The sequence below is a fragment of the Lacerta agilis genome, chromosome 5, assembly GCF_009819535.1.
Source record: "Lacerta agilis isolate rLacAgi1 chromosome 5, rLacAgi1.pri, whole genome shotgun sequence".
NCBI lineage: Eukaryota > Metazoa > Chordata > Lepidosauria > Squamata > Lacertidae > Lacerta > Lacerta agilis.
Genome location: NC_046316.1, coordinates 17,982,306 through 17,992,937, shown reverse-complemented (window position 1 = coordinate 17,992,937; position 10,632 = coordinate 17,982,306). Strand labels below are relative to the sequence as shown.

The following is a 10,632-nucleotide window of genomic DNA, read 5'->3' as shown; positions in this document are numbered from 1 at the left end:
CTTCTGCACATGCCCAGACGCCGAAAATCGCACCTGCACAGAAGTGATTTTCGGCGTCTGGACATGCGCAGATGCGGTTTCTAGTATCTGTGCGTGCGCAGATGCCATTTCCAGCACCGTGCACGGGGGGCTTGCCGACCGGGTGGCTCGTGGGCCGGTAAAACGGTCTTCATGGGCCCCATCCGGACCATGGGCCGGAGGTTGCCGACCTCTGTTCTAAATCCTGAATGGCTTCTAGTGTACAGCAATCAAAAGCTGCTGTCACATTTGCAAAACTAAGCAGGGTCTGGGATGGTTTCAAATTGGATGGATGTTGTTGTTGTGCCTCTAAATATGGGAGACCATGTGTCAAGATTCCTGCATTGCAGAGGGTTGGCTAGATGACCCTCAGAGTCCCTTCCAATTCTACAATTCTTTATTTAAAAAAACCTGTACCCTGCGGCCAGTTTCCAGTAATGATAAACCAAAAACAGATAGACACACTACTACTATAAATTATGCATCACTTTTACATACTTTCTGCAAGAAGGTTGGGGACTGTGCTATTTTATTATCACAGTTACCTGTGGGAGAGATTAGGCTGAGGAATAGTGAATTGCCCCTGGACCTCCCAGAGAGCTTCAAGGTCAAAACAAAGGTTTGAACCCAGGTCTGCCTGTTCCAAATCCAACCCTCCACCCCTTACATCACGTCCATCATGTGACCAACAGGAGCAGCAGTTGAAAGTCAGGCTAGTTGGGAACCTTTTCTCCCCATTGTGCATCCCCCCCCCCCGTTCCTTTCATTCGCCTATGTCTCAGCCGTGACCTATCTGAACTCTATTGTACTGAGTAGAATGCCCCGAGAATGCTTGGGATTATAGCTAGGAGCATTGCTGCGGCAAGGCAATCAGTCACTGATGCTACCACAGAGAAGGCTAAAGTTCAGGATCCCCTAGCACCAAGCACATAAACCAAGATGCTTTATTATTTACGACTGCCAAGCTAAGGCGTTTTTCAAACAGGACCAGTTCCACCACGAAGCAACCTCAAGCAGTTAGTTAGATCCAAAGGACATCACTTTGGTTAAACCCTGCTGCAGCCGACGACGACAACAGAAGAAATTTTCTCATTCTAGTTCTGGCTTGACAGGCGCAACCTTTCTGCTCACGATCAACTGAGAGCAAAGGAAGGATGGAGGGCTGATTTTACGGAAAAGCAGAGTCAGGCAACAGGGTCTACTCAAGGAAGGGGAGAAGATTCCAGTCTCATGCGCCGGACACAGAAACCTGAACAGCAGCTGACTTCAAGTCTGCTACCAACCATCTCCGTCTCTTGTCTGTCCTGATGCAAAAAAAAACAACGAGCACAAGTGGTCCTTTTGTAAGCTAAAGAGAGGTGGACAATGGCACTATAGTTACAGAAACCAGTAAAAGCACATTTCTTCTGCCAGAAATCTGGAAAGTGCTGCTTGCAACCGACGGCTGGTGTTAATTTTTCCACTTTTAGAAATGCGTTGTTTCGTAAAATTAATTAGTAACATGGTGGATGAACAAAGTACAAATAAACTGGGCAACTGGAATGGTGACTAGTCAAAGCTGAAAGCCAAGCTGTACTTAACCTATCCCCAGGAAGCAGATATGTATTTACATGTACAGTTCTTCAAGCGTGTGAAAATGAACACACTGATAGCTTTAAGAGCTTTTCTTCTTCTTTTGTCTTGAAATCTAAACAATGTAATGTGTGTTTTCAGCAATTCTCATTTTTATATGTAAGTCATATAAAAAGTCATGTTAAAGAAAAGGGTGGGGTAATACTACTACTACTACTACAAATTACTACTACTACTACTACTACAAATTACTACTACTACTACTACTACTACTACTATTAGTCATTTGAAATATTTACAAGTATTTCAATAAAAATATTTTCCTTCTTTTTTAATAAGAATTTATTAGTTTTTTTTCTAAAAAGTACAAAAAAGAATAAACATACAAAATACAAAACAAAACACTACCACAATACACAACAAAACCAAAATACAAAAAACCTAACCTAACAAACAAACATTTATTGAACTATACTTATCTTATTTATAACCTTATTTTGGGACTTCCTCTCGTCCTCTCTTCTGCGTTCATTTCAAATATACTGTAGTAACTTTATAACATTTTTAAATTCCTCTTCAAATATTCTCAATCCTTAACTATCATATATCTATGAACTTATTCCTAACAAAATAAACATAGCACAATTCTAACTTCTTACATCCTATTTTCACCTAACATTTTATTACTATCGCCTAAAATGTCCTCTGATTTCAATTTCAAATGTCTAACTTGAAAATATTTTCAAGTAAAGTTTGAATATCTTTAAGGATTTAAACATCAAAGCCAGAGCAATTCTTTTTTTGTTGTTTTGGTGGGTGGTTGGGGAGGTGAAAGCCATGGCAAAGCTATCAATGCCCTTCCCACTTACTGCAACCACAGTGGAGGTTGGAAGCTCCTTTCTTTCTGCCTGCCGCATTTCCTTCTCCTTCCACTGCAGCAAACAGGAGATCCACTATATCACCTCTGGGGGTGGCGTAGCTTGAGGACTCCTTTTGGGGGCGTCTGGGGGAAATGAGGCGAGTTAAGATCCTGTAGATCCTTGGCTGCCTCTGACACACCCTTTTCCCACCCCATATGCTACTGGCAAAATGTAGTGGCGGCAGCCTACCTATGCCAACCAAGTTTTCAGGTGGCCTCTGGTGGCGTAAGTGCTCTCTGACTGATGGGCTTTCCTGCCTGGTGGTCCCTATACCTGCATTCTATGGCTTCCCATCTGCCCTTAAGATAGCTTTAGGACTGCACCCAGAGTTAGAAACTCAGATATATATAATCTAATTGCCAAATGGCACCTTAAACCTATGTTGTGATCGCCACAGTGGGATGTCTAGGTGCCGTTTGTGTGGCTTTTTTTTGTAAGTGAGTTTTTTTATCATCATCCTCATTTTCATTTATATACTGCTTTATGTTTTAAAGAACAAATCTCAAAGTGGTTTACAACATATCAAAACATCAAGCCAGCCAATCCAGAATAAAGCAAGCTTCAAGGAAAATATTTCATATCCTTCTCATTTTGTTTTCCTCAGGCACTAAGCTGGCATCCAGAGATCTCCACATGGTCGCAATTGGACCCGCGTTAGTTGCAAAACGTGCCTGGCTAATTTCTAACACTGCCTGTATGCACTTTATTGACTTTCCTCCCCTGCAATCATATAATTCATTCCAGCTACTTTTGCCTTCTTGAAAATCATTTCAGAAATTTATACAATTTTTTTAAATTTAAAAACCTACATTATTATTATTCATTTTATTTATTAAATGTGATGTCACTTAAATGCGCTAAATCAGATTTCTAGTGATTTAGGGCAGTGTTTTTCAACCTTTTTTGGGCAAAGGCACACTTGTTTCATGAAAAAAAATCACGAGGCACACCACCATTAGAAAATGTTAAAAAATTTAACTCTGTGCCTATATTGACTATATATAAAGTAATTCTCTTGAATAGGAATCAAATAAACAAATTTTTCCCACGGCACACCAGGCAACATCTCGCGGCACACTAGTGTGCCGCGGAACAGTGGTTGAAAAACACTGATTTAGGGCACTGAGAATTCTTCCAGATTCATTAAACGATCCAAATTTTTCTAGAAAACCCACATTTTTATTTAGCAGTGTCTTTGCGTGGGATTTTACTTGAGGATTTTAGTTGTTTGTGTCTTTTTAGTACTTTTTCTATTGTCCAGCGCAAAGGACAGGATACAAATGTGACAGATGCTCTGAAGGCTCGACAGAAAAGGAAAGCTTATAAATAGCAGAAAGAAATGAAGTATAAACACAGTTTTTTGAGGTTGCTGAGGGAAAGAGGAGAGCATTCTTTGTGGAAGCTATTCTCCTATTTCCTCATTCTTGTATCTTTTCATTATAGTCAGCAGAAGTATATCCAGCTTCCTCTGTCCCTTCCTTTGCTAGCGTCTCCCAATAAATAAGGTGACCATCTGGTCACCTTCTTTAAACTAAGCTTACAAATTCATTATTGATCCTTAACTCTGAAGAAAAAGAAATGGGAGATAGCTCAAACAAGAACTCTCAAAAACAGCCATTCTATAATCAAATAAAATATCCATGAAACAGTGGGTGGGGTAGGGGGAGTCAGCCCATTACAAAGAACTAGATCCAAACCAAAAATTTCTCAGAAGACAAGAGAGATCCCACCCCCTCACTCCAGAAAAAGTCCACTTTGCAAAAAAATTTTGCTGAAGATTCTTCACCATTTTTGGTGGCAGCGCCTATTTTACATCTACAACGCTGTGCATTGCTACTGCTGAAGAATGCAAAATGGAGGTTCTGTTGCCCAAACTTGCTGCTGCCCCCCCCAAGAAAAAAAGGAGGAGCTTCAATATTGATACTGCTGAGGAACTGTTGGATTCAACTACTTCTCCCTGATGAAATTCAGTGTAACAGCAGTACAAATTCTCTGGCCGCAAAAAAAAAAAAGGCTAGAGAATTTCAAGAAGTGTTTTGCATGCAGAACTGTAACAAAACAAAACAAAACAAAACAAACCCACCCTGGTTGTTTTCATAAGCATCCCCAAAGACAATGTTTGGCAGACTCCCTTCAGGAAGCTGTTTCACGAGAATGTTGCCATGACAAAGACAGAGCAGTTCTGGGTCACCATCTTCAGTCCAATCTCCAGAAGTAATTCGTGCTTTTAATAAATGTGCTAGTCTTTTAAGGAAGCTGTTAGCCTTTTTGTTTCCTCTGGAAGCAATGGCAAAGCTCCACCAGGAGATCAAGATGTTAACACATCTTGCAGACATTTCAACAACTTTTGTGGTGGTGGTGTGGTTTTAAAAAAGGCTTCTCCCACCCAACCCGCCATATTTGTTTGAAACTGAACCTCAAAGGCTAGGTAGTGGGCAAATGTAAATATATGTAAATGTAAATATTGCACTACCACTCAATCACCTGAAGAAACAAACAATTTGTAAAGGTTGTTTCCATTTAGACAACTTTTTGTCATCTTACTAGAACTGGTTACCATCTCTCTGGCCAGGAAAAGAACTGATGCTACCAACCACTTAACACTGGTTATGAAATAAGGAGCACACACCCCTTCAACTAGGCACAGATCTCTCTCTTTTTGTCCACTTTAAGCCACTGTTTAGTGTTACTCTGCATCTGCACTAACCAGGGGGAATCTTAGTTAGCATTAGCCTCTTAACCCATTTAAACTCTTGGTGTTAAATCTGGGTTTGCAAACCCAGCTTAGCATGAACAATGGTTAGTGTCATTGCAGATCCAATGCTAAGCCACATTTAAAAGCCACTGATGGTGAAGGTGAGAATTTGGAGAGGAATCATGAGCAAACAGTTCACTAAGAGATCTTAAGTGGGATCATATTTAAAAGTTCTGAAGAATTATCATTATGATTTTAATATTATACGCTTTCAAGGTAGCAGCTTCTGTACCAGACCTTTAGATCATACCCTTCCCCACTACACACTGCCTATCCAAATAATATCCCGGACACTGAGGTCCAGCGCCGAGGGCCTTCTGGCGGTTCCCTCATTACGAGAAGCCAAGCTACAGGGAACAAGACAGAGGGCCTTCTCAGTAGTGGCAGCCACCCTTTGGAATACCCTCCAAAGGGTAACAGAGAACAGCAACTACCAAACTTTTAGAAACAGTTAGAGGTAGGTAGCCGTGTTGGTCTGCCATAGTCAAAACAAAATAAAATTAAAAAATTCTTTCCAGTAGCACCTTAGAGACCAACTAAGTTTGTTCTTGGTATGAGCTTTTGTGTGCATGCACACTTCTTCAGAATTTTTAGAATTTTAAGACTTTTAGAAGACATCCTAAGGCAGCCTTGTTTAGGGAAGCTTTTAATGTCTGATGAATTATTGTATTTTAATATTGTGTTGGAAGCCACCCAGAGTGGCTGGGGAGGCCCAGCCAGATGGGCGGGGTATAAATAATAAATTCTTCTTCTTCTTCTTCTTCTTCTTCTTCTTCTTCTTCTTTATTATTATTATTATTATTATTATTATTATTATTACTATTCTCAAGGCCAGAACCATAGCTAGGTGATCTTGTGCCCCTGGCAGAACCATCCAGATTGCACCCCCTAACCATGGACAAATTAGATATTCTTTCCGCCTCTCCTCCAACCCCCCCCCCTCCATTCAATTCACTCTCCATTTAAAACCATTTCTTATAAGGTAATAATCAATGGACATATTTTTAAGCCGATTTTGTGCCCCTTGTCTGCAGTCATTTTGCAGCGCTGAGAAACACAAAACAAAAGCTGGGGGCAGAAACATTCTTGACCCTTCAATGAGACCGCTATCAAATGCTCACTCTGTCTCACACATTTGAATGACCCACACATTTTGATCCCAAAGTCATCAAGAAGCAGACTCTTGGTGAGAGGAAGTCAATACTCATTGGCTTGGTTCAGATGCGCATATTTTGGCTGACTAACCCTCGAACTATTTGGAGTTTGTTTAAGATCCTGACTTGTTGTGATCCTAGTAACCACAGTTACCTGGTTGGGATGTAACAACAAACAATGGTTAATCAAAGAATTCCTAGATTTAGTTGCAACTCAATAGCCCCCCCCCCCCGTGTTCTCCATGTGACACACTCTCAACAAGGCCTCCTCTGATTGTCTTAAAAGCAGAAAGGCCTACGTGAGAGAAGAAAATCCCAAAAGTATGCAGGTTCCAGACCGTATAGACCATAAACATAATAGCCAGCAGACTAAAAAATGTGCATGTGGGCAAAATTTACAAATACTATCCACACAATCCCATCGCACTGTGGAAACAAAGCTAAGAGGCACAGCCTTGAACTTTTGTCACCCAACTGAAAGCCAACATTCGCCTATGGCACTATCTGCGAGGAAGTGGTTACTGCACAAAAAGCAGTGGTCATTGTGTGACCATCCTATGGCACTGGGACGCCACAAATGTGCAGTCATTTGCTTGGCTTCAGGTCTCAATGTCCTCTCCACATCGACTGCTAGGAGCTTGGCGCATGGATGTAAATATTCAGTGTGAGTGAAGAAACTGAGGATTGCTGCAGGGAACCCATCTTCCGTGGTGCTCCTGTCATTACAGCAACACAGGATTTGGCCCTTGGCTAGCTTCTAGTCTAGAACTACAACAGGTCCTCCTTCCAAGCCACCACAGACTGCAGGTTTGATCCCTGTACGGGACAGCTGCATATTCAGGTTGGACTAGATGATCCTCAGGCTCCCTTCCAACTCTGTGATTCTATGTCTCTGATAGTACCACTCCACACCTACAATGTTTCACCCCTGTTCAAGGAAACAGGCTCTGTTTTTATTCAGAAATAAATTTAGTCTGCCAACTAACAAGAGGCATTAAAATCAGAGCTGCTAACTGTGAAGTAACTGGAATGCTTGGTGACTCAATGGGAAGTACAAGGCAGGGAGTGGTCCTGTCTGAAGCATCAGCATATCAGTACCAGATGAGACTTTGCCTTGCCTAGCAAATCCAAAGGCAGGGCCACTCCCAAGAGTTTCGAGGTTATAACATTTTGTGTCCAGGCAAAACTTTTCTGGGCAGTGCCACCTTTCTCACTTTGCACAGAGCACCCAAGAAATTCAGGTTAGCCACAGCCCCATTTTCCGGCCTCCCAAGGATACGCCGCCCAAGGGCTCAGCGTTTCCCCATAAACAACCGAACTGAGCCTGCATTCACATGAATAGAAGAACATCAGTGAGCACAATGTGGAAGAAGCTAGCTTCCTATGTGCAAGAAGTTATTCTCTGTAAGTCTGCAAGTTTTCCTTTATAAGTCCCTAATCCCCTCAAAAGAGTTAGAACTCAAAGAGTGGTTTAACACTGAATCCCTCTTCCTGGGGGAACTCTGCAAATTGTAGCTCTTTAAACAAACCTAGACAGCATCTTAAAAAGCAAAGACATCACCTTGCCGACAAAGGTCCGTATAGTTAAAGCTATGGTTTTCCCAGTAGTAATGTACGGAAGTGAGAGCTGGACCATAAAGAAGGCTGATCGCCGAAGAATTGATGCTTTTGAATTATGGTGCTGGAGGAGACACTTGAGAGTCCCATGGACTGCAAGAAGATCAAACCTATCCATTCTCAAAGAAATCAGCCCTGAGTGCTCACTAGAAGGACAGATCCTGAAGTTGAGGCTCCAGTACTTTGGCCACCTCATGAGAAGAGAAGACTCCCTAGAAAAGACCCTGATGTTGGGAAAGATGGAGGGCACAAGGAGAAGGGGACGACAGAGGATGAGATGCTTGGACAGTGTTCTCGAAGCTACTAACATGAGTTTGGCCAAACTGCGAGAGGCAGTAATGGATAGGCGTGCCTGGCGTGCTCTGGTCCATGGGGTCACGAAGAGTCGGACACGACTGAACGACTGAACAACAACAACAAAGGGAATGGGGCAACTCTCAGCACCTTTAACAAACTACACTTCACTCCCCCCCCCATTCTTTGGGTGAACACATGTCTGTTAAAGTGATATGATCCTGCTTTAAATGTTCAGACGGGGCTCAAGAAGCTAGCCAATTCTTCCTTCACCACACACAACAGGGCAGCATCCTCTACAGCACACGAGGGTAGGCCACACGAAACGCACACCATTTCCCCCCATCCTGCCAATGTACACCACTCTGCCTAACAGTAGGGCTGGCATGCAGTTAGCTGCAGACAGATAATAAATTCAGCAGTAGGAGTTATTCAGCTGGATGGTTTAGTTTTGAGCCTACTAAGTTGCCATCATCCTATGAACAACAACAAAAAATGTTAGCACATTTGCAAAGCTAAGCAGTATGGTTTCAAATTGAGTGGAGGATCACATTTGGAGATTCCTGCTTTCCAGGGGGTTAGACTAAATGACCCTTTCCAAGTCTACAATGATATGATTCTATGAACCCCCATTTATGGGATGCAAAATGTCTCACCACTAGTATACTGTTAGTTTACTAGTAGTTTTATCAGAAAAAATGTCGAGTGTCGCTTATCTAAACTTTTCACCTGAAAACAAGCGACTAAGTAGTTCATAAAGCCAAAGGGATGAGACAGGGTGTGGCAAATAAGTCATAATTTTCCTGTCAAATGAGCTACGCAAACACTCAATGGGGAGCCAGGAAATTGCTCTCAGGAAAAGGTTTGGCAGAATTGAATTCAGTTTTCATGGGAGGAGGGGGGAATACCTCTCAATACTGTACAAGTTAAAGCTACTCTTCCCTGAGTCTGCAGATTTAAATATTTCAAAGGAGGGAAACTTTTAAAAACACACACACACTCATCTGCCTTCCCCAATGGAAAATGAAAGAAACAAACCTCTGATAAATAGGATTGTTTACTAATGTCAGGAAAAAGATGTGTACGTTCAACAGGAAAAGCACTTTAAGTTCATCAACCCTTGAGTTTCAATCTTATTTTTAATAACAGGAGCAGCCATGTGAAACTAAGGGGCAGATAGTGTTTAGATGCTTAGATAGTGAAATAAAGGTGGGGAAGAGAAACGACCCAGCTCCCAAAACCGGTAACACAACAAGACACAAAATTCTGATTTTGGTTGCTTTCGGAACTCGAAAGCGGAAAACTCTCTGCCCAAGTTGAACTTGCTATGGGCCTTCTGAAAGCCCTCCCCGTTTCCTGAAAGGCCCTGCAGTTCACCAAAGGTGGGGAGGACACACATATGTAAATAAATAGATATATATTTGTCCATGTTCTGTGAGCAACTCGATCCCAGTGGGCAAGGCTCGCGCAAGAGGAGGCTTGGAGCGGAGAACAACAAAGCGAAAGACAACAGGATCGAGAGAGAAAACCAGCAGTTAAAGTTCTAACAACAACAACCGGGTCGGGCAGCAGAGAGGCGAGCGCGAAGCTGAGGAGCGCACAGGAAACCAAACTTACCAAGTAGCAGGGAGCCTGGCAAGTTTCCACCAAGTTGTGGGGGGAGAACCCCGAAGTGCCTTCGAGGAAGAGAGAAATTCAGCTCCTTTCGTGCTTTAAGCGTTCCATGAGTCCGCCTAAACGCCACCCAAGGAAAGCGAGCTTGGAGAGGAGCGAGGTGGGCGTCGGGGCTGCCCTCGTTGCGCGCTGGCTCTGTTCTTGGGCAGGACAGGAAATCTCATGCGCAAAGCTCGCCTGGCCACGCCTGCTTTACAACCCGGCGCGCCCTCCCCCACCGGCGTTTCTTTCCTTTCTTTCTCTCTCTTTCCCTCCCTTCCCTAGTAAAAGGGAAGTGCGAGGCTGGGGACAGCGAGCTCCCTCTCCCTTCCTGCGCGCGGCATAACATCCGTCGAGCCGCGCCGCGCTGCGTTTTGGGGAGCCTGGTCGCAGCCTTGCGCGGAGAAGCGCGCGGAGAGCAAGGCGTCGCGGGTCCCTCGTTCTGCAGGGTAGGGGGTCAGGGGTGCCAATTTGAATAAAATATTGAGGGGGCAGGTAAGCCCCGCCCAGCATAATCGATCACATGATGCTGCGTGCTCACACTATTTTAATGGCAATGTTCGTCAACTGGGGAGGGGGGAACCCCGTTAAATATTTTATTGGGGAGGGCAAAGACCCCTCGACCCCTAGGAGTTAGTTCCTATGGCGG

General features: G+C 43.3%; 1 protein-coding gene across 1 annotated transcript in view; it reads right to left on the bottom strand.

The window, feature by feature from the left end:
- TSPAN14 (tetraspanin 14) overlaps positions 1-10,350 on the bottom strand; it is a 45,176-nt gene extending 34,826 nt beyond the window's left edge. Inside the window, exon 1 of the mRNA XM_033148771.1 lies at positions 9,948-10,350. The gene's annotated coding sequence lies outside the window, so the exon portion shown is untranslated. The remainder of the gene's footprint in view (positions 1-9,947) is intronic.
- Positions 10,351-10,632: the final 282 nt, after the last annotated feature.